Below are 22127 nucleotides of genomic sequence, written 5' to 3' on the forward strand. Positions count from 1 at the left end.
CTCCAATGTTGCGGAAATCGAACGGCGAAACAGCGATGAGTCGACTGACCTTTGCCTTTGTAGAAATTATGCAACGTTAAGTTCAACGGGAGCGTTCTAAGGAGCAGGAAGCAAAAATTCGCCGGCTCGTCGTTACACAACGTGACATTCCATGCGGAACGACCTTTTTTTGCTCTCTTGCTGCCTTTCTTCCCATGCATCACATGGGAGTTATCAGCAGCAGTTTATCCTGTTGGCAGTAGGGTAGAGGCAGAAACAGAATGCTTTCTTTGTAACGATGCAAACAGAAAGAAGGAGGAAGAAAACATGAAACGTGCAACAGAATAGCAGTAGTAGAAAATTCCCTTGAGAAAAGCTGGACACTGTTGGGAAAATTTTTACAGAGAGCGCCAAACGAACGACCGATCGAGAGAGGGAGATTTGTTGGACGAAGAGCTGGAGTTGGGAATTACTCAATTTGAAGAAAATGCAGGGTTAGTCGTCGTAGGTTGATCGAGGAATAATTATATTACAGTTTGACAGAGCTAATGGTTTCTTCTTGAGCTCAGATCTTCGCTTTGAATCACAATGCTCAGCCAGTCACTAATAATATTGAGAATTCTCCAACATCCCAGCAACGAACCCTGTAAAAACGCATCTATGCTGCTCGTTCTCCCTTTTAGCCAATGAGAGAAAGAGCAAAAACCGAAGTCGAGAGAGAGAGAGCGCGCTTATACGGCTTCCACAGCTCTGGCGGCTTTTCGTTCTGCCCTTTCGGTTCAGTTTCTCCGAGAGACACGATTGCGTAGGTAACGGAAAGGTGCGTGCTCGTTGCGAGTGTTTGAAAAATAAAAGCGGTTTGAAAACCCCGAGTGGATCGTAGCATTCGATTTAGATAAAATTCCATCAACTAAAACCTCAGTGTGTTCTAACGACGGTAATTTGTGTGTTTTGCAAAAAGGGTTGTGACGCAGATCTTAAGCTTTGAGCTCCAAAGACGAAGGTGAATCTTCTGAAATCGTTCCTCGGAAGTGTTTAACATACAGCAGATGCTAAAGTTTGGAATTCAATGTCAAAACATCCAGCTTGATCGACGGTGTAGAGATTGTGTGTGTCTTTGGCGAGTGGATACGGATTCCCTTCGAGAAACTAACGCCTCAACCTCAAGATCGACCCAAGAAAAGGCATCGTCGTGTAGGCTTGTTTAGCTTGTTGGTGAAGAGTTTTATTGCGACGCAGAATCAACGTGCCCTAACTGTGTAGAGTGATTCCTGTGCGTTTGGTAAATCTTCGTTTGTGTGTGGCGCGCGTGGGGAGTGTCTTTGGGTAGTTTTAGCGATTCTGTGCGAAATTTTCGGTAAAGTGTCTAGCTCCAGTGCTTAAATCGGGCAAAGAATGAGTGTTTCGTGCGTGCCGAGTGGTTTGAATTTGTAAACACGTGGTCGCACATTGGTCAGCCGCAGCCTAGACGCTACATTCCAATCCGTGGTGTCCGAAGCAAAGGGAGCATCGAGCGGAGAGCACAAACCGACGATCGATCGACGATCATTAACGAGTTGGCGGCGAAATTAGACAACCCGTTTGCTGTGTTCTTGGAGAGTGTGTTGGAGTTGGTGTGTCTTCCGTCTTCTAGCTTAAAGATTCAAAGGTAATTAATCTCCCACTTTATGTTCCGCCTGTCGGAATAGTACCGTTTCGTTGGAATGCTGTACTCCACTCAATTTGGTCAATTTGGTTGAGATGTCTCGAGAAGCTCGAGGAACTTTGAACAAACTGGCCCAGCTACATAAACATCGGTAGCATCATAAAACCAGTCCCGAAAAAAAGAGCGCAAAAACGCAAAAGAGCAAAATAAGAGCACAGAACAGTGTGGCGCACCGGTACATCTGCATGTGCGCCCGGCAACTTGTCCAGAGTTCTTGAGGTTCACACCGGGTTCCACCAAACACAAACTGCTGCATGTTTTATTATTGGATTACCCCCGCAAAAAAAACAACAACAACAACAGGGAAAGAAGGTGAACAAAACGGGACCTGTGCTAAGGGAGGCAAACAAGCCGGCAACTACGCAACCCCGAAACACGGCACGAAAGGAGCGTAGAAAAGCAAAGCGCAGAAAGCACAAAACGGTCCAGCAAACCCAGGGCCCCAGGGCGGCGGTCGCCGAAATTCTTCTGTAGGCTTTTAAGGTGCTTAGGTCAAGTTCATACTCGCTCGCACTGGCTTTGCGCCTGCTGGCGGAGTGGCTGGCTCTGTGTATGTTCAGCTCTCGCAGCGTTAGAGTAAAACGAAAATTAGACAACCATTACTCTGTGCAGGAAGGAGTTGGAAAGAATGCCTCCTCAAAGTGGGAAACCGAACCACGGTGGAAGTCCTGTTCAACCCGTTACAAAAATACACTTGGAGCGTTCTTCGCCTCTGTTAAAGTGCGCTAAAGTGAACTTGAAAATCGGGAACAAACGGCCCAACCTCATTGCTCGGCGAGGGAAGATTTTATGCTACCGCGTTTTTCAATCCCAAGCCATCCGTATTTAAACTGGTCCACGCCCCGAAGAGCGAGCGTGTTTGTATTGGTGGTACTTGAGCAATCAGCATGTACAGGATGCTACGGGCCTGGCCCGCGATGTCCTTGCTTGGGTAGGAGGCTCTGCACAAGTACTGGTACTGCGCAAAAGATGTGAAGAAGTTTTTTTGTTGTTGTTGTGGGTCTGTTTAATGTTTAGCCTCGAAACAGCGAGAAGCCTCGAAACGATCGTGTGTAGTGATAGGCACTTTTCCTTCTGCAAATAGTTGCAACACACTGGCACGCGTCCTTGAGCGTGTACCTTCTGTACTCGAGCACAAGCATTGCGAAACACCGCAACCCAATCTCGACGCCAATTCGTCCCATTTGACAAAACCCCGGTCCACATTGTTGCTGCGCGAAATTGGCCGCTCGATCGATTGTTTTATGCAAAATCGAGCGACAAGCGACGGTTCACTCGCCTTCGCTAAAGGCCATCAATTTACACGCTCCAGTTTTGTGAGCAGTCTGATTGACAGGCGCAAACAAACTCAGAATGGCTTTCGCAGAGGAGATTCAATCCGCTCGAGGGACCGATCGGGGGGAAGATCATCAACGTCGCATGTTACATTGTATTTTGGGCACTGGGGGGGCTGTGGTTTGAATGGGTGTGTGAGTGAGTGAGTAGTTTGAATTGGACAGAGAAATTACGTCGCTGCAGTTGCAATAATCACTTTGGATCGCCCGAATCGAAGGAGAAGTGCGCGCGCGCGCGGGGCGGGCGAGATACCACAGGCGACGTTGATAATCGCTGTGAACGTGACTTTTGGCAACATTGTTGTGGCGAGTCGGTTTTCTTATGCAGTTGGGTAGGTTGAAGATTGTTGTTTTGCTTTGTAGCTTGCTGTTGGGTGTCTTACTCATGGGGAAGATAGCTAACGTTCAAGCTGTGCGCAGTACGGGCGCTGTTTTAGTGCTGCAATATGCGATTGTTGGTGCCGTGACCAGGATTAATGGAGGTTATTTAGAGAATAATGTCTTTTTGTTGTGCCTTCAGAGCTCAACGTGATGGTTTCTGGTATTTTGAATAGTACAGTTGAAAAAGTCAACGAGAGACTTCATTCATTGTTGGTGCCATGACCAGGATTCGATGAAGCATTTCCTGACATAGCGCAATGCAAAAAAAGAAACTAAACCAACTGTATAATCAAATTTACACCAGAAAAACTCGTTCCACTCGATCGGTAAGTGGTGAGATGCTTCCTCTACAAGCTCGATCTGCTCCAGAAGTTCGTCACCCGTAAAGACCTTCATCCTTCCTTCCTTTCTCTCTCGCACACCCTTCCAACCGGATAGCCCAGTATGCAAATGCGCTCGAGCGAACGAATGCAACCCTAAACCCGGGCGCATCGAAGGGAACCGATGAACCGTATCCGTATCCATTTTCCATTCCCTTTCCTCAAACCTTTCCTCTCCCTCCCCCTGGTTGACATGATCGGAGTAGTTGTTGCGTTTTTTTTCGTTCGTTCGTTCGTTTGCGCTAACTACTACTTCTTCTTCCTGTTCGGTCCAACGGCAATCGGTCCAGTGGCTTTTGGGTGGCCAAATGGGTATGGCCAGGAAGTGAGCGAACAATTGCGCGCTTCGACCACACAATCGAGATCTGTGTTCCAGGAAAAAAAAACGACGACGACCAGGCAGAACGTTACTTAAACCTGGAACCATGGGGACGGTGATGAGCAGCGCACCTCTAAACGAAAGGGGGTACAAAATCAAAGCTAACCGGAGCACTGTTGGAGACAGGAAAATTACGCCCAGAAAAGTGCACTTTTTCTCTTGCTTTCACTACCCCACTGTTTGTAGGTATTGTGTTGGGTAAGCTTCTCGCGCATGCTAAATGTCAAACTCATTACATCCTTTGCCCCGTTGTCGTTTTTTTTGCATGCCCATTATGGTGGTTTTGCTCTTGTTTTGAGTGCCAAATTGTCGTTGTTTCCCCGCCTGTTGTCGCCGGACCCCGTTTTGCATGGGAGCCGAGTTGACAGACAGGAACTCGGGTTGGGGTTTGCGGTTCAGTGGGTCCAATTTTGTGCTTTCCTGCTCTTTAGTTTTGCGGGAGGAAATTTGGCAACTCGCAAACATTCCAGGATGTGTGCATTGCTACGCGTCACCTCACACAAAGGAAACACGGGCACGTACGGCCGGAGCGGCCATCATTGCCCACACTCGCTCTTCAGGCTGTAGTCGTCGCATTTAACTGTCACGTTTTGTGGAGTACGTCTGATTATGTTCGAGATTGGAAGTGGAAAAACGGATCCATACAGAGGAGAGAGAGAGATAGGCAAAAAAGCGATCCATTTTCCGAACGATCCTTGATGGAGGGACGGATCACGGATCACTGTTCGCTGCGTCGAGTGGAAAAAAAACATCGCAATTGCGCACTCGCCCTTGCGGTGCGGCGTTTGTCAATGTGAACGAAATCAATAAATTTCACGAATGTTGAGTGATTTAAACTGCCTTTGTTTATGGTGGATGGTTGTTGGTTGGATGGCTAGCACACTTTGGGGGATAGCATTCCCTTCCCCGGTGGGTTTGGTACGAGTGGGGATGGGTTTCTCGATCGACAGAGATCGCAAGATCGCAAGTCGTTGGAGCTGGAGCGAGATTTGCAGTGGGGAGTGCGACGGCGTGGGCTCGGGAAGAGTGCTTATTTTCATGCCAATCGTCAATTATCGGTGCCCCGGTTTCCTACCCGCGTTCTCGCACCACATGAAGGGCAGCTTTCCGCCGGCAGGGCTTGCAGGGCTGCGAATGCACACGAAGTCAAAGCAATCGATCAATAAATTGTGAAAATAAGCAATTGGAATTCCTTGTCTGGGATGGGGGAGATGCAAAGGGAGCGACGGAAAGAGAAGGGTAAGAGAAAGATGGGCTTAAAACAAGAACAGAGGAGTAGTATTTTGGCACTTGAAGGTGGCTTGACATTGATTTTTGGTGCATTTAACAACAAGATATTTCATTACATATAAATTCACTTCATTTCACGCTTACAGCTACATTAGAATAATACGAATTGATTCCAAACTTGTAGAAGATTGGAGTAACTGAATCTTATATTTGAAGAAGCAAACGTTACAACCCGTTCCCGTGTGCTTCAAATCGATTAACAAACATTTGCAACTGCAAACGCTTAAAATTGATTACAAACCATTGAAATGAGGCAACCACCGCGTCTCGTTAGTGTGCCCGGATGTGGCGGATCGGTTTAGCTACAGTCTCTCTTGATGGCCTTCGTGCGTGAAATTGGCCGCCATTCCTTGACCAGCATCCGGAACTTTGACCTTAAGCAGTGCTAGATAAACATTGCTACACCCGAATGGAATGTCAGCTTCCACCACCTTCAAACCTTCCAAAAACGCCGCAAGAGTTGGAGACACACACAATAATGTCCCTTCGATATCGTCAGAGCCGCTCGAAATAACCATTCGAAGCTTAGCGTTTTACGGGCACTACAAGATATTAGCGGACGAGTTTACAACGCACTGGATTGCCGGATAAATGCCGGATGATTTGAGTATTTACAACCGCTCGAATGCTGCGCGCTGGCAGAGAAACTTCTAGCCGACTGTTATGTCGAGACGAGTCGCCGCCTATCTCTAGCCCTATCGTATGGCCGTTAGCTCAAGAACGATGCCCCCAAAAGCCGCTTATTGGTCATCAGCCGGAATGGATTTCGATTTCTCGAGCACACACGACAATGTTGACTGGTCCGGTCGCACTATGATCGTCTCAAATAAATAGCCATAAGGTTAGCTGTAGCGGAGGGGACTAGACAGACGAACTTTTGTCTAGCCGTGAAGGGAGTTATCGTGATTTGTTTGGTGTACCATCACGAATGCGTCATCGTACAAATCATTCTTAGCGTTGCATCATCGAGGGAAGGGGAGCCGCACACGCAAGCGTAAAACACGGCTTCTTTAATCCGAACGAAATTAGTCGTTCGATCGCGATTGTGGCGGAAAAGTGTGTCCGTTTGTTCCGTCCCGGGCCGCCGTTGCATAGGCAAATGGATCCAATAAAATAATGCCGGCGTTTTTTTTGTTGGTATTCTACACCTAGAAGTGCAATGGGTTTTATGTGCATGGAATGGGAATGGTTGCATCGATGCAAGCGGGAAACATCGGCGATCAAGAATCGGCGAGCGCGGGCAGACGACGAACCTCAAAATCGGTTCGCCACGGACTGTCGCTCTGGGAGAAGTAATCTCTTAATCCGGTCATTATCGAACTCTGAAACATTCCAAATAAAATACCGATCAGTGATCATCAGTTGAGCGTACGGGAGAGAGAGAGACGGTATGGAGAGAAAGGAAAATGGTCTTCGCAAAGAGACTGTGGTCGGCGTCCCAAAACGCCGTACACGATGAAAGATCAAACGATCCTTCGGGGGGAAAAGGGAAGGTGTAATGAGAAAGAGAATGTAAGTGTGCTGTGAAAAGCACACGGGGAAATGAACAGGGAACAGAGAGGATGAGGTCGTAGGTAAGGGATAAAATAATAGCAATAAAACCGGGTCGAGACCTGTTGGCCTTTTGGTGGGCGACCCATCAGTCTAGACGGGGGAAGAAGTTGGCGTTGACGATTCACCCGAGCTGGGATTTTTTTCTTTTGGTTCCCGTGTTCGTACTCTTCCCTCTCTTACTCCGGTGGGGTGAATCGGAAGATACGCGCTGGACCACCACGATCGAAAAGCTTCCGATCGTTGGAGGATTAATTCGGAGGTTTTATTTGCCGCAGGTTGCGTGGTTGCGCTGCGTTTTTTTTCTTTTGTGGAGAAGTTTCCAAGGTTCTATCAGGGGAAACAGATCCTCTAATGCGTGTAGGTTTGTTTCCGGAGCTAGAACCAATAGAGTGGGAAACAGAGCTCAAAGGCAAGAAAACACGGAAGAATGTTTCTTCCGAGGCTTAACTTTGGGCCACAGGGTTTGGGTCATTTAGGTCGACACTGAACAAGCGGATAATGTCGGGTTTTTCGGACCATAAGGTCCAGCAGGAAGAGCCCAAAGCCCCGAAGAGAAGACCCCGAAACGATCACCCCAACACTAATGTGGGAATGAGTGATCATAAAAGTGAAAATCCATTCCCGTGGTAATGGGGGTTCTCGGGGAGTTCTACAGACACGCAAGAAGCATCGCCCATCAGACCGACCCCGGAGCAAGATCTTTATCCGACAGCCCAAAGACAGCCCGAGCCCGAGCCCCCGTTCGTGACAAATTACTACCATCCGGTGCCAATGGAGGGAACTTCCGAAAACCCAGAGGAAAAAAAACATCCTCTATAACACCCTGTGTGTGAGAATGTATGCTTCCCTCGTTGCGAGGAATGACAGGGCACACGGGTAATTATTGTGAGTTTGTGGTGTGCGATTTGTGGTCTGTGATTTGCCGACCCAATACGGCTTGGGCCCCAGATTGCCGGCAGCGTCCGGACCTGAAACGGAGCGGAAGTTACGCGATCTTTGCGGCCTGTCAGCAGCTCTTCTCGTTCCAAGGTCGATGGGACTATTTTTCGGACCCGGGGATCGGGCCAATTGCTTGAGAGTCACGCGGAAAATGCTTCAAACCGACCACCGACAAAACACACTGTTCGTGCAGTGGCAGCAGCAGCAGCAGCAGCAAGCAGTAATAAGACGCAATAATTATTCAATCTAAAGCGTGAGTCAGCTGAAGCATAAAAACCACAGTGAGGGTTCTGAAATTGAATCAGAACATTGGCAGGCTAGAATCCATGTGCTCTTCTATTGCCTGGGCAGCGGCGCTAATGATGGGTTCAGTGTTGCTCCCTCCTCCAAGACCGCCAACGGCCGTGCGTGCCGTCTATTGCAAAGGTGGATTGATCTAATGGCGCAAGATTTGCGTTTTTTTTATTGTGTTTTTCTGGGTGTTTCGCAAACTGCCGAAAGCTTATTGTCGGTCGAGTTGTTTGACTGATAAACTTTAATTTAGTTTCACGGACGTGTGGTTTCGTTTTGTTTTGTCGTCGTGGAGCTCAACTTTGCTAACTTGATTGTTGGCCTGGTGCGGGAAGTTCTCATCAATCCATCAATTGAAGAAGACTGTGTCTATTGTGGTCTTTTGTGGACGCTTGTTTTTTGGGCATAAGAAAATCCTCAGCAAATCGTTCTCATTCCGCCAAGATCACGGAAGATATAGACCATACGCGCGATCATATAAAGCCAAATCTCACGGATACGATCAGGGTGATTTTTGGTGGACTAGCGTAGACAGAACGTGACAGTCGATTATAATTCAGAGCCTAGCGAGTCAGAACAGAAGGAGGACGTCCATATCGAGAGAGTCGGGTTGGGAGTTTTCTCACGTCCAAAGCCATCAGCCACTGCTGGAAAGCGTGAGGCCATGGTTCGTGCGACTCCGAGGGAGCTTAAAGACTTTTCGGAGTAGGTGCGGAGAGCCATAAAACAATTACCTCGGTTTAGTGGGTGCTTCTTAGCTTTTCGGAAGTCGGGACATGAGGTTAGGAATAGGGAGCTCTGTACGTATGTTATGCAATAATTGGTTTAGATCGTTATCATGAGAGGGAAAACAAAAACCCAAAGCACCAGCAGGGAATGTGGTGAGTTCCGGAGGGCAGCCTCCTCCTATCTGCCATTCACAATCTTGGGCTGTATAATGACCAGAGGAAAAGCGATTGTTTGGCTGGCTCGTTTCGTCACATTGTAATGGGGGAAACCATTTGATCCGGGGGAACTTGAAAGACAGGAAGTAAGGTCTGTCACAATGCTCACAATACTAAGCTCCAAACCGGTCAATGAAACGAAAGCAGCGTTGTTTGATTAAAATCGTTGCTTCGGGTCATCGCCGAAGGCAACGCGTTCGGTCAGCGACGGCTCAGCGTGGCCGCAGCACCAACACCAACAGGTGATTAAAAATAAATGAACCAAGCAATGCCTTTATCATCCACTTAACTATCTCTACCTCGCCGAGGGGTAATTGAGTCGACTTTTCGCGCGACTTTTCGCCACAGCAGCAGAGTCGGCCTCAAGATGCTGCTTTTAACCATGACTGGCGCACATCAATTTCCTGCCCGTTGTGATAGGGCAAATAATTGCGCCACTGAATGGGTTTTGTGGTTCGGCATGATCATGCTCGGTACAAAAACACACACAAGCATACACTTTGTTGCAAACAACAAGGCCGGTGCGCGGCGCATGTGGAGAAAGTTGATCGGCTTTTCGGTCCACCTGGTTTGGTGACCCGTAAGGCGCTGCTCTGGGTACGTGAAGATTACATTGAAAGCAATGCATGTATGTGGATGTTAAGGGGGGTTCGTCACTTATGCGGTCGTTCTCGAGTGCGGTCGCGGCAGCAGCCACGGCAGCAGCCACGGTGGAATCTCAGCGACTGATAGTGGGGAAGCGGGAAAAGCGATAAAGAAAAGCCCGGTCCATTGGCGAGGGAATCGCCGCCCCGATAGGGGCGGACCGTTTGAGTTTCAGAGCTAATTTTCTCCCATTATGAGATGCTCTCCATTCGTCCACGGGGAGGGATTGATGATGTCCGGGACGATCGGAACTTCTTCCCCTCGCCCCATAGGATGGTGTAGTTGGCGACTGCTAGAGGGCGCTCTAGTAACCGTGGAGACAATTTTACACCATGCGCAAGAAGGGTTGCCTGTAGAAGCCAGCAAAGGGTCTGTCGGCCAGTAGGGAGAGCATACCGAGATGTACGATATCGACCTACCTCCGGTCGAGTCAAAGAGGAGCGCAAATAGCGCGCCAAACGATCGCCGCTCTTACCCCGACCTGAAGACGCGCCACGTCACTGATTGCTGTTTGATAGCGTCGGAATTAATGTTGGCCTTTTTGTCGTAATTATTTTACCTTCCTGTGTGACGGTGTGTGCTTTCATCCTCTCGCCCGATCGCGGCATTTGGTCGTCGAACAGTGTCGAACCTCTTTCGTCATCCGATGGCTAGAGAAGCGACCTCCCCACATTTGCCACAGTGTTTCGATTTGCTCCGGGGTTTGACCTCCGTGCGGGTTTCCCTTTGGTGAAAAATCTTTCATTAATTTCTATATCAAACGCCATGGAACCTGGGAGGGTAAACTGATCTTCAGCTGATCGTGTCGTGTCTCTGCAAAACGCGGCTTACCTCTGCTCCAACTAAGGCGAGTGAGGTGTTGCACGCTGATGAGACGGTGAGACAACATTGGTAAATCGTTATTACTATGATTTGTACTCGTCGTGCTGTCGTGCGGCTGCCCTCGCTGAAGGCTGATGAGTGTCGTTCGTTGTAGGACAATTGGGAGGAGGAGGAGGAGGAGGAGGAGTCGAAGGTTTGCTTAACAACACTCCTTTTTACCACATCTTACCGTTTGCGATGGGCAGCAAGAAGCAAAAGGACGATGAAGCAACAGAAGAAGACAGAATACACATACCGATCTCGCGAAGATCCACCACCTGGGCGAACATATCGTGCGTATGTGCGTGCGTTTGTGTATGAGAAGATCGCGGCACATATTTTTTCTTTCGTTACTTTGGCACCGGTTCCTCCGTTTCTGTCAACACGGGTTTCGCGGTGATTGCGATCGGTGTTTTTATTGTGCTTGGAGTAGTCGTGCGAGAGTAGCCTTCCTTCTCCCAACCCTCCTCTGATCAACCTATCAATGATCGCGTGAATGACGAGGAATGTGAATTAGATTTCTGAGGTGATGTTTGCTCCTTTTTCCTCTCATGTACTCTAATATGTTAGCTGGACGGAGGACATTCCTGGCGGTGCTTGCGGTGGCTTCGTTTCTGGGAGGGAGTGTTTGGTTTCGAAATTGGAATGCTGCGTTTCGGTGGTTCAATGTCACGATCCTCGACTTGAGCTGCGGGCGGGCTTAGATTGATTTTTTTTAATGACGTAAAGATGTGGGGGAGCTGCAAATGGGAATTTTAAACGATTTTTAATGATTGACAAGTTTATGGGTTAATAATGTTGCAAGGCAAGTCTTTCCCATTGTGGCTCAATTTTGGCCTATTCTTTGGGGGTGTGTAAAGAAGCAAGCTTACTGCAGTTAAACCCATTCCCTATTGTAGGTACCTCATTATCTCACGAAGCTGCAGCTGCAGCTGGTACTATCAGCTCATTCTCATCATCCTCGCCAGCAAATCATTCTAGGCCCGCTAATGGCATTTCGCTAATGGCATCCAGCTTCTTCTCGCGATTTGCTGATTGAAAATGCTTTGCTTGCTTTCGCTTTCTGATCGACGTTCTGCTACACTTCTTCGCCTCATAGAGATGCCATTGCCATTGGACCGCCTACTGGTTTTCAATTTTCCTAAGCCTACAAGCACTGAGTGTGCCCTCGGAGAGAAGAGCTTGCCGGCTTGCTTTGAATTCTTTACGCCGTCCAGCAATGTGTACTTGAAGCTATAATGAACACAACAAAAAAGTGAGACGCTACAAAAAATGGATGAAATAAAATATAATAATAATAACGAATAACTTACGCTCGAGTTGATCGAGAAGATGATGGTGGCGATGGTGGTGGTTCGTGGTGGAGTATGTCGGTATGCTTGCGGTTGATTGCGATCAGTGCTCACGACTGCTGGTAGTACAGAAGGGTTCAAGGGGGGGAGCGTGTCTGTGTCGTGAGATCTCGCATCTCAAGGGAAGATGAGCTCGCGGCGAAACACTTCAACAGTGATGTGGGCATCGTGTCTGTCATGTCCGTCAAGCGGTGAAGTCTCTGGAGGGTTGAAGATGACACACACACACACGCATACACGGGAGCAAGCGAAATATGAGCTATCGAGCAGAAGCGTTTGCAGCGTTTTGTGGGCCCGCTAGCAGATGGGGCCAACCGAGGGGAAGACTGTATTCCCAGAGCCGTGGGCAAAGGGCGGTCACTGATCATGCGTGATCTTTGTGAGATCTCGGGACAGGTCGGGAACTGTGCAAATGGAAAATATTGTGAAAGTGTGTGTTGGGTTTGGAGCGGGAAAGTTGAAAGGTTGAACGATATCGAAAGACGCCGAACGGACGGTCGAAATCGAGGGGACCGATTTTTGGGGGGAATTTTTTGTTGTTGTTGTTGTTTCGTTAATTCGGCGGTTCCTCTTTTGGACGGCAAGAAAAGAAAGTAGCCTGTTGGGAGCGTTTCGGGGCGGTTCGGACGTTGGGTCGCAACTTTCGGGACCAGGCAGAGGGCGAGCTGTGTGTAAGATCGCCCCGTAAACTTGAACCTGAACCGATAGAAAAGGCCGTTTTTCTCTTAGGCCCGCGAAAGGAGCGCAATGAAGAGAAGGAATAGAGCAACAAAGAGAAAGAGAGAGAGAGGCGACGATTTTTCGTTGTTACTGGTTTGCCGTTCCTAAAATGAGGCTCATGGGACCTGTTTTTTTGTTGGTGCTGAGTGGTGGAGCGGGTTTTCTGTAGCACCACTCCGCTCCGCTCACGAAAGTGATCGATGAAAGAAGAAATTATGATACGATCGAGGCGATACTGGTGGCAGCGGCAGCGGAAAGAAAGGTGTGCGCAGCATCAACAACAGCACCGAAAAAGAAAAACCGCGGTGACAAACTCCGAGGAAGAAAGGAAAGAAAAGCTGCCAATAGCAAAAAAAAACGAAAAGAAAACACAAAAACGTAACAAAAAAAAAGGCAAAGAAACGCACCAAACGCAGCTGGGAGAAAGAGAGAGAGAGAAAAACAGAACCGAAAAGTAGAATGAAAGAAATGCAAAAGCAAAAAAGATGGAAAAAGTGCGTGAATGTATGAAAAAATAAAGACATACAACACACACACAGACAGAGCACAGCAGCAAAAGGGGAAAGGTGGAAGGGTGGAAAAAGAAAACAAAACACGGTCAAGCTAAGTAGAGGAAGAAATGCAGAGGTGTGCACGGAGAAATGGAATGAAACAAAAAACCAAAAATCAAAAAAACAACCGATAATAACAACAACAACAACCGAAACGCCCGAAAAGCGCCAAACTTATGGCCCGGCGTTATGAAAGTTGACCGTGCGAGGTAGGGAAAACGTGGTGGTGTGCCCTCTCCTCCCAAAGGCCCGCGGCTTGGTGCGACGGTTTGGCCTGAAGACCGCTGAATGAACCGAAACGCGCTCGAAACCGAACCGATCGAAGAGTTCAGTGAACTTTCTCCCCCGGTGGTGCTGTTCGATATTGATGGTAATGTGGGACAGGGAGAGGGGGGGGGGGGGGGGGGTTAAAACCTCTGGAAAGGGTGAAAGGGTGTAGTGGGAACGCGATCGCTGCACGGCAAGGCGGCAAAGGAGGACATCAGAGCGCGCCGTGCAACGGGATCATTTGTGGATCGTCGGGTATGGATGATCGCTGCCCGGCTACTAGAGCACGCTCTCTGGCACGTTTGCAATCACTGGACAGGGTTCCCTGTGGCCGACTTCTAAACCATGCAGCTAGAAAAGGCCGAAGGAAAATCTCGATTAAAGGGAGGTTGGTAATAAATTTCTTCCGAGCTCTACAGAGCCATCGCACGCGGTCGATTGGAAAATGGTCAATGGCGAGATGGCCTGAGAAGGTCCTGAGTCTTCACCGGATCTTCAGCAGATCCGAACGAAACAAAGCAGAGAGGTTTTTTTTATTCTACTGCGCGTAATGGAAGCTGCATCAAACTTTATTTTCTCCTTGTGCTCTCTCCCTCTCTCTCTCTCTCTCTCTCTCTCTCTCTCTCTCTCTCTCTCTCTCTCTCGATCTGTCTCTTCGGTTCATCATATCATCTGGGGAAGGCTTCTAATTTGATGCAGGTCAACGTGGCGGGAACGCGAAACGAGCATGGGCATGATGGGCCACTTAGCGAAGGAAATGGTTAACGGTTTCCCCTGGCCAAACACGGGAAGCAAGAATTGAAGGTTAAATTAACTGGTGCCTCGCATCAAACACGCGAGAAGGAAGGAGCAAGAGAGGTGAAGAGAGAAAGAGAGAGAGAGGTGAAATATTTTGCAAAGTCTTGCATAACACATCTCGTTTGGCCGTAGGTGGTTCCGTTCGGGGCGCGCGCGTTTGGCAATAAGTTTGGACATGGGCTTTGGGGATGTTGTCTGCTATTAGTCATCAGCTCTGTGGAGTCCATCGCGTCTTATTGGTGCGTACGAAGAAAACGAAAGGAGTAGGTTTGGTTTTGAATACTTGATCAATTATGGGTATTTATTAGATGATCAGCATATTGACTTCTGTCAAAATGCTTCATAAGGATGCCATCAATTTATTCCCCAATGTCTGAACTCCAATGTACAGTAATGATCATTTATGGATATAACGCCCCTGGAATACGTCCCAAAATTATTCCAACAAAACTGGAAGGAAATAAAGCCTCACATTTTCACCATAAGGGTCACCGTTTAACACGACCATGTGTGACGCTCTAGCTCGGGGTGAGCTAGAAGAACAACAGGCTCAAACGCCCTCTTCCTGTCTCTTTAGCCCATGCTAACACCCCTATGATTATGGCGCACGATCTAACAGCACGCTCACGAGAGAACGTATGATAAGCCTGATCTGGTCCCGCTTCTTTAGCAGTGTTGATTTATAGTTTGTAGCATCCAACCGTCCTTGTCGCGGGGAGAAAAATCCCTCCAAAAAGGGGAGGAAAAGCAACATTCAATAAATATTGTAACGTGATAAAATAATATGCTTCACACAACCCGGCGTGCATGCGTGTGTTTGAATGCATCCGTTTTAGTCCTCCGCCAGTTTCATCGATGAGCCGCTGCCATAAATCATCTGCACACAAGCGTCTAATCATCCGCACCGAAAGTGGGCCCACTGCTTAGAGCGGTGTCTGCAGCTAGAGGCGTACTCCTCGCGCTACGAAAATTAGTAGCCCATCCGCTCTCTCGGCGATCTCTCTTCCTTCACCGGTGGACCCGGGCGATTATTTATGATCTACATTCCCATAAATGTCGCCGCGGTTGACTCTTTTTGCTTGCCTCCCCTTTTGCGCTGTCACGCAAGCTGCAGCTCCCGGGAGACGTGTGCGTGCACTGCGCGATAGGGCTGCCATGTTTCGATACGTCTAATCCGAACCCGGATCGAACTCGATCCATAAATCAATGGCAGCTGATCGGCAGGACGTGGAGGCTGGAACATAGGTGGTGGAACAGAGCGGAACCTGTTTGCCCAGATAGAGGACCCAGATGGTGGTGGACCCAGATGTAGGACGTGTTGCCCGTGTTGCTTCCGTTTTTGAGATGTGTGCGGGCTGCGAAAGTGTAACAATTAGCTGGTTGGAAGAGAAATTTAAATGTCCAAGTAGACGAACTTGGAGAGATTAGGAACTAGATTGATAGCTTTAAGGAGGTATGTTCGAATTCTCTGAAGATCTGTTCCGTTCTTTGCAACATTCTTTCTAACTTGGTTGTAAATACTTGAATGCTTGTACCTCATAAATACAGCGCGTTGGACAGATATTGGAACAGATGGTCTACCGCGGTCCAAACACTGATCACGATCGTCGATAACATCATCAACTCAGCCTACCAGTTATGCGCGTTCCCCGGCATTCCCCCGTTTCAGAGCTGGCAAGGAAGCTCACGGCGAGAACGGAACCGGCTTTTCTCTTTGGCTGCTTTGGCACGCATATCAACCGCTTTCAATGATAACCGGGGCGAGTACCGGCTTCGAACGACGAAATCCGTTCGACGCTCATGAGCGAATGAGAATCATGAGATACAACTGTCAAGCATTAAAAGACGTTTATATCTACGATTCAAGGATGGTTAAGTTTTGAATTTTGAATTTTTTGGCCGTTGGTATTGGATTTCATTCGTTACATCATTATTGGATGATTTGCTATGAATTATAAGGTAGCTTTACTCACTTTCTTTAAATTTGAATTTAAGTTATTTCAAATTTAGGAGGGACGACAGGATTGGATTTACTTTATAAAAAAGTATAAAAATACTGATTAATTTTATTTCAAAGAGTTGAATGAAAAATATGAAAAACATTTAATTTGACCTTTACATGAATATTCAAATATCTATATATATATATATATATATATATATATATATATATATATATATATATATATATATATATATATATATATATATATATATATATATATATATATATATATATATATATATATATATACATAAAACTTTTTTATTATAGATATTTGTATGTATATTAATATTCCGATATATTTTATGTTTTTTATATAAATTTTCAAAACTAATGAAAACTTTTTTTATTGGAAATAGATCACAAAACATTTTCAAAATGTTACATACCTCTAAGTTCAATTCACTACAAACATTTAAAGCAAAATTTGAAGCAAAACGTTACATTGAAAACAACATTCGTTCCAAATCCGCAGCGCAAAACCTCGCGGATTTCTCCCCATACAAACGGGAACGTTCGACCCCGGCAGGTAGAACTCATTCTTTCGCGCGCTTCTTACGGTCTCTCAATGGTACGTTATTTTAAAACTGAGCGCCAAGTGAGCGCCTTCTGACAACCGCGGCGAACGGATCTCGTCGTTCGAAGCCCATAGTCGCCCCGAACAACTCCGACAGCTTTCTACCTCCGCAGTTTTGTGTTGACTTGGGGCAGATATGTCGATAACATCGTCGCCTGGTGTGCGGCCCCTACCCAATGCCTCCTACCCCGGGGCCTCCACTCGAAAACGGGGTGGTATGGAACAGGTTTTCCTGTTTTGGACCGCGAAAACCAGGCCCACAGCTTCACCGGGTTTCGTGTCGCGTCACTGGTGGAGTCCATATGCACCGCTTGCTGCACCCGTCCACCGTTCCGTTGGGCGAGTTGAGATTCATGAATGGGAATGGGCATTTTGTAGGGGCCTCCTCATTCCTCCCTTAGTTTGAGTGCATCTCGTGTGCGAGAGAGTGAGAGAGGCGGCATGTGGTGAAGAAAATCTCGTCGTAACTACTCAAACATTAAATCCACCGAAGGTCGGTGTATTTTTATGCAAATGCTGTGCGTCCATTTAAATCGCCGCAGCGGAGGTTTCACTTCGATCCCAGCTTCGAGCCGAAGGGGTTAAGAGGTTCGATCTCATTTTCGGATGAAAGCTAGCTCCAGTGGGATGCCTCGTAATTGAACGCTGCTCGATGTCACCGACTGTCCGCCCGGAGCTGGGTACGTTATTAAAAATGCCTTTTCACCGATCGGCGGCGCGATCGGTCTGTGGATTCCTTGGGCTCCATTGAGGTTGCCTTAAGTAAGGGTTGAAAATTATACTATCGACCAGCGACGAATAAAGATGGCCTTGAACGACACCCAATCGGGCGGGTTCAAAAGGCTGCGATAGGCTTGCAGCTGAGTGTGATGGGGGAGAGAGAGAGCTTGTGGATAATTATGGCCCCCACTAGGCCTCGGTGAAATGATGACGGGTTATTACACACCCCTTTGGTCATTGTTCACTTGGAGCCTTGAATGTCTTGTAATGTAGTACAGGAACCCTCCACATCTCCCGGAGGCACTCGACAGGGTTGAAAGGTATGATGGAAGACCCGCGTTGGAAGGCTGGATTAAAAGACCCTTTCAATTACAGGTGGCCTATCATCGTTTCTGTTTTTTTCGTTTCACGTGCGATTGTGACACCCGACACTCTGAACGGGTTGTAGTGTTTCGTTTTTTCGGACTGTGGCGAGCAGGAATGTCGCCACAAATTAAAATAACTCAATCGATCAACTTTGCTGTCGCGCCGGGCGCACCAGGTAGACGCCTGTGTGGATTAAAGTCGGTTAAGGTTTCTGTTCTTGTTTGTATGGATGTTTGGGAAGGACATTTTGCGGTTATTCGAAGGTTTGTTTCTGCGCTAAAGAACGCAGACATTGTCTAATGTCTTTGGTAAATAAAACTTTCATAAGACACCAAGAACTTCTTTATTTAGTTTTCCTAAAACCACACCATCAAACAGTGTCAATCGTGATCTTTGGCTAAATCAAAATGGCCTTCGCTTCATGCGCCGTACGATCTTGATTGATCGATCAATTCCCAGGCGTGACATTTGCTAGTGATGTACCGGAATGCTGTAGCTGGTTTTGCGAAACGCACCAACAGGCTCGAAAAGACAATGCATTCTGGTTCATCAATCACGGACCACTCAGAATGTCAACCCCTCGATCTCGAGGAGAGCTTGGTGCTTTACGGTGACTTTATCTAAATGGTTGATGTAAGATGCAATCACGCTCGCACGATCCCTTGCTCGATATGCAGGCAAGCTGAAGAGGAATTGTCTACGATGACGTTGCCGCTTTCGGAAGAGCATCTCGCGAACTGCATCCAGTGCTGCATCAGTCAGCGGCAACCCGCTCCGTACTTTCTCTTATGCAATTTGCGTTGTCATTGTTTCTAGCGCGCGGGGAGAGACATCATTAGAGTCCGTTGACACCGCTGCGGCAGGGAACGCTGGTTTCCCCATACATTCCAGGAAATATGTTGCCTAACGTCGAAACAAGATCGCACGTTGATCTTCCGCACGTCTCTTCTCTTGGGGGAGGTAGTTGGCTGACTGGCTGGATGGATGGATGGATGGATCGTGCCAAAGGGAAAGCCCAACCAGCCCCATCCCTACACACACTAACACCCAGTGGCATCGCCGGTGGGTGAAAAGTACCGCAAAGTACCGGCTGTATGTTTTTGTGTGTTTGCTCCAAAGTTCTGAGCCCAAGCCGAGTTGCCTGAGTTGCTGTGCTAGTGCAAGGGTGCAGGGGCGAGATTTATAGGATTTTATGCGCGCGAATGCACCGCTTCATTTGCTGAGGGCGGGGTTGGAGGGGGGTGGAGGACGAATAAAAAAGCGACGGATCGAGGTTAATAAACAGATGAAATTTATAGTCCCGTCCAGAGGGCTTGGTATGCACGTTCGGCTTGGACGAGGTGCCGGGCTTTCGCCGGGTGTTGGAATAAAGCAAATGAGTGGTTGTGGTTTTGGGATCGGTCTGTGGAATGAAGCAATTTTTTGTTTCATAGGGTTGAGAGAGAGAGAGATTGGCTTTTTTATGCCGCTCCCTTCCCAGTGTCTTTCTTTTAGTTTATTCACACTGTAATAGAGGTTTACAATTGTAGCGGAGACTGTAACTGCTCGGAGTACCTAGAAGTGTTTTTGTGTCTGCCTTCTGCTTCTATTCCACGGCCCTTTGATGGCTGACCTTTCCGTCTGTTCAGCGGTGCTCCGGTGCTTCGACGATCGTTGCGCCAATCCAAATCGTGCCAATCTGTCGGATTGTTACACTTGGATGGAGCTGCAGCATCGTGTTGTGTCAACCGTGGAGCCGTGGAGCTGGCAAGCTGGCGCGCACTCTTCTGGAACGGAATGCTGGCGTTGTGGTCTAACCGTCCGTGTTCTAGTTCACAACTGACCAGAGATGATGCCATTCGCCCTGTCTCTCTCTCTCTCTCTCGACCATGTCATCGGCGGTGTGTGCGCGTCAAGGTGTCATTCTTCTCGTGGAGACTTATGCTTATCTACACCCTCCCCCCAAGCTGGAACGAGGCCAACCCGTGTGTTATTACATGCTTTACATGTTATGAGCTGGAGGATCGTTTGTTTTGTTTCAGTTTTCCAGGTGCCACGATACCAGGCTCACTGGCTCAAGTACATGGGCACGTTCGCGTTTAAAACGCGAAAAAAAACCACCACCCAAGCGCTTATGAAATATGCTTCCACCGGTAGCAGCCCCTACCGGCAGCGTACGGTTGTAACCGTTTTTATCTTGATTAATGTGATGTTGATAAGTTTTTGCTCTCGGGGCGCAGTGGCTGCCGGGAACGCCGATCGTACAAATTATGCCTGGCAGCGATGTGGTGTAAATAAGGGGCAGTAGTGTGCGTGTACGCGGACCACAAGGCGACGGGGACAGAACGGTGTTGCGCGTGCTGCACAGCTTTATGGCTTTGCTTATGTTGTTCTTGATCGACCATGTCGTTAATAATTTGATAGTGGATCTTGTAATGAAATGAGTGCAATATTTTATATCTCGTACAAACTCGAGTGGGTGAGAGCGCTTGTCATGACAAATTTGGTGCGTATCGGGGATTATAAACTTGTTGTGTCTCGGGAGTAGGGGGGTAGGGATCATATTTGTGTGATGTTTTATTGTAGGTAGCAATGTCTTAAGGGAGAGGTTTGGTGCAAACAAGCAATCGGAGGTGTAGATCTGTTTTAATGTCAGTGCCCTGTTGAGGATATTGATCATTATGTCAGAGAAAGGGGTAGGTGTACAGATCTGGGCTAAGTGAGTTGATATCTTAAGATATCTATGATATTCTGAGAGTGACTTTGCTCCAGCGCTATTGAAATGAGTCTTAAACTTGGGAATATGCTTGGAAATACAGTGAACCCTCTCTTATTTGACACCTCTCCAATTTGAAAAACCTCTCTTATTTGAACATTTTGCACAGTCCCTTGATTTCCAGTACATATTTGTTCCTCTAATTTGGGAATCCTCTGAAATCTGTGTCCCTCTTATTTGTGTATGGTGTTGCCATGGTTATTGAATGATGTATGCTCAAATTGGCAATCCTGTTCGCAGTTTCCTATAGCAACAGTTAAGGCTGCATACTAAATGTTCTGTCTTTTTTTTTGTTTGGATGGACCTTTCATTCACATTCCACCTCTGTAATTTGAAAACCCCTCTTATTCGACAGTCCCATCGCCTCTCAAATAAGAGAGGGTTCACTGTAGTTATAAGACATCTCAAATCTTTCAAATGTAACGTTTGGAGCGTTGATAGCTGAAGATTTCTTAGATATGCTGAAAATCATATCTCTCTAAAGCTCTTTTAATGGGTCTCAAATACAGGAACTTGCTTGGAAGTATCTAAAAGACATATCAAAGCATTCAAATGTAACCTTTGGAGCGTTGATATCTGAAGATTTCTTAGATTTCCTGAAAATAACATCGCTTCAAAGCTCTTTTAATAAGTCTCAAAGACAGGAACTTGCTTGCAAGTAGCTAAAAGACATATCAAGGTACTCAAATGTATGTTTTGAAACGTTGAGATCTGAAAATATCATAGATATTCTGAGAATGATTTTGCTCCAATGATATTCCAATAGGTCCTGAAGCTATGAACATACTTGGAAACATTTGAATGACATCTGAGAGCATCAAAACTTATCTTTTGGCAAGCTTACTGAACACATCTGCCTATTCTTCCTAGCAATATTCTCAGCAACTAGCTAGAGCCTAGATGTTTTTCACACACCGCTGCAAAGCTACAGACAAAAGCCCGTTTTGTATCACACCTTTTGCAAAGATCAGACACACGCGGCTCCGAAGCACAGCCTTTACTTTGGACCCCTGGAACCCCATACCAAACATGGACAAAAACACAAGTTCAGCCCCAAAATCGGGCATACCCGGGGCTGCGTGTGTGGTTTCCGCGTCGTCAAAAGCGCTTCGCCGGGCGGGCGGTTTCGGGTTCAAACTCGCTCACACAAAACAACAACAATAACGACAGCAGCAGCAGCAAAAAGACTCGTGCGGCACACCGCGAGATTCATTACCGACCGTGCGGGACGTTTAAGGTTCCGCACACACACACACACACACTGCGTCGTCCAACATATCATCCCGCTGTTCTTGTGCTCGGGCGCGCGCGGGGCGTTGCGTTACATTCCGGTT

The 22127-nt window shown here is 47.4% G+C and overlaps 1 protein-coding gene across 1 annotated transcript in view; it reads left to right on the plus strand.

Annotated features, from left to right (window-relative positions):
- The first annotated feature begins 742 nt into the window (after positions 1 to 742).
- Positions 743 to 22127, plus strand: part of LOC1277773 (methylcytosine dioxygenase TET) — a 43878-nt gene continuing 22493 nt past the window's right edge. Inside the window, exon 1 of the mRNA XM_061656012.1 lies at positions 743 to 1627. The gene's annotated coding sequence lies outside the window, so the exon portion shown is untranslated. The remainder of the gene's footprint in view (positions 1628 to 22127) is intronic.

The sequence above is a fragment of the Anopheles gambiae genome, chromosome 3 (assembly GCF_943734735.2).
Source record: "Anopheles gambiae chromosome 3, idAnoGambNW_F1_1, whole genome shotgun sequence".
Lineage (NCBI taxonomy): Eukaryota > Metazoa > Arthropoda > Insecta > Diptera > Culicidae > Anopheles > Anopheles gambiae.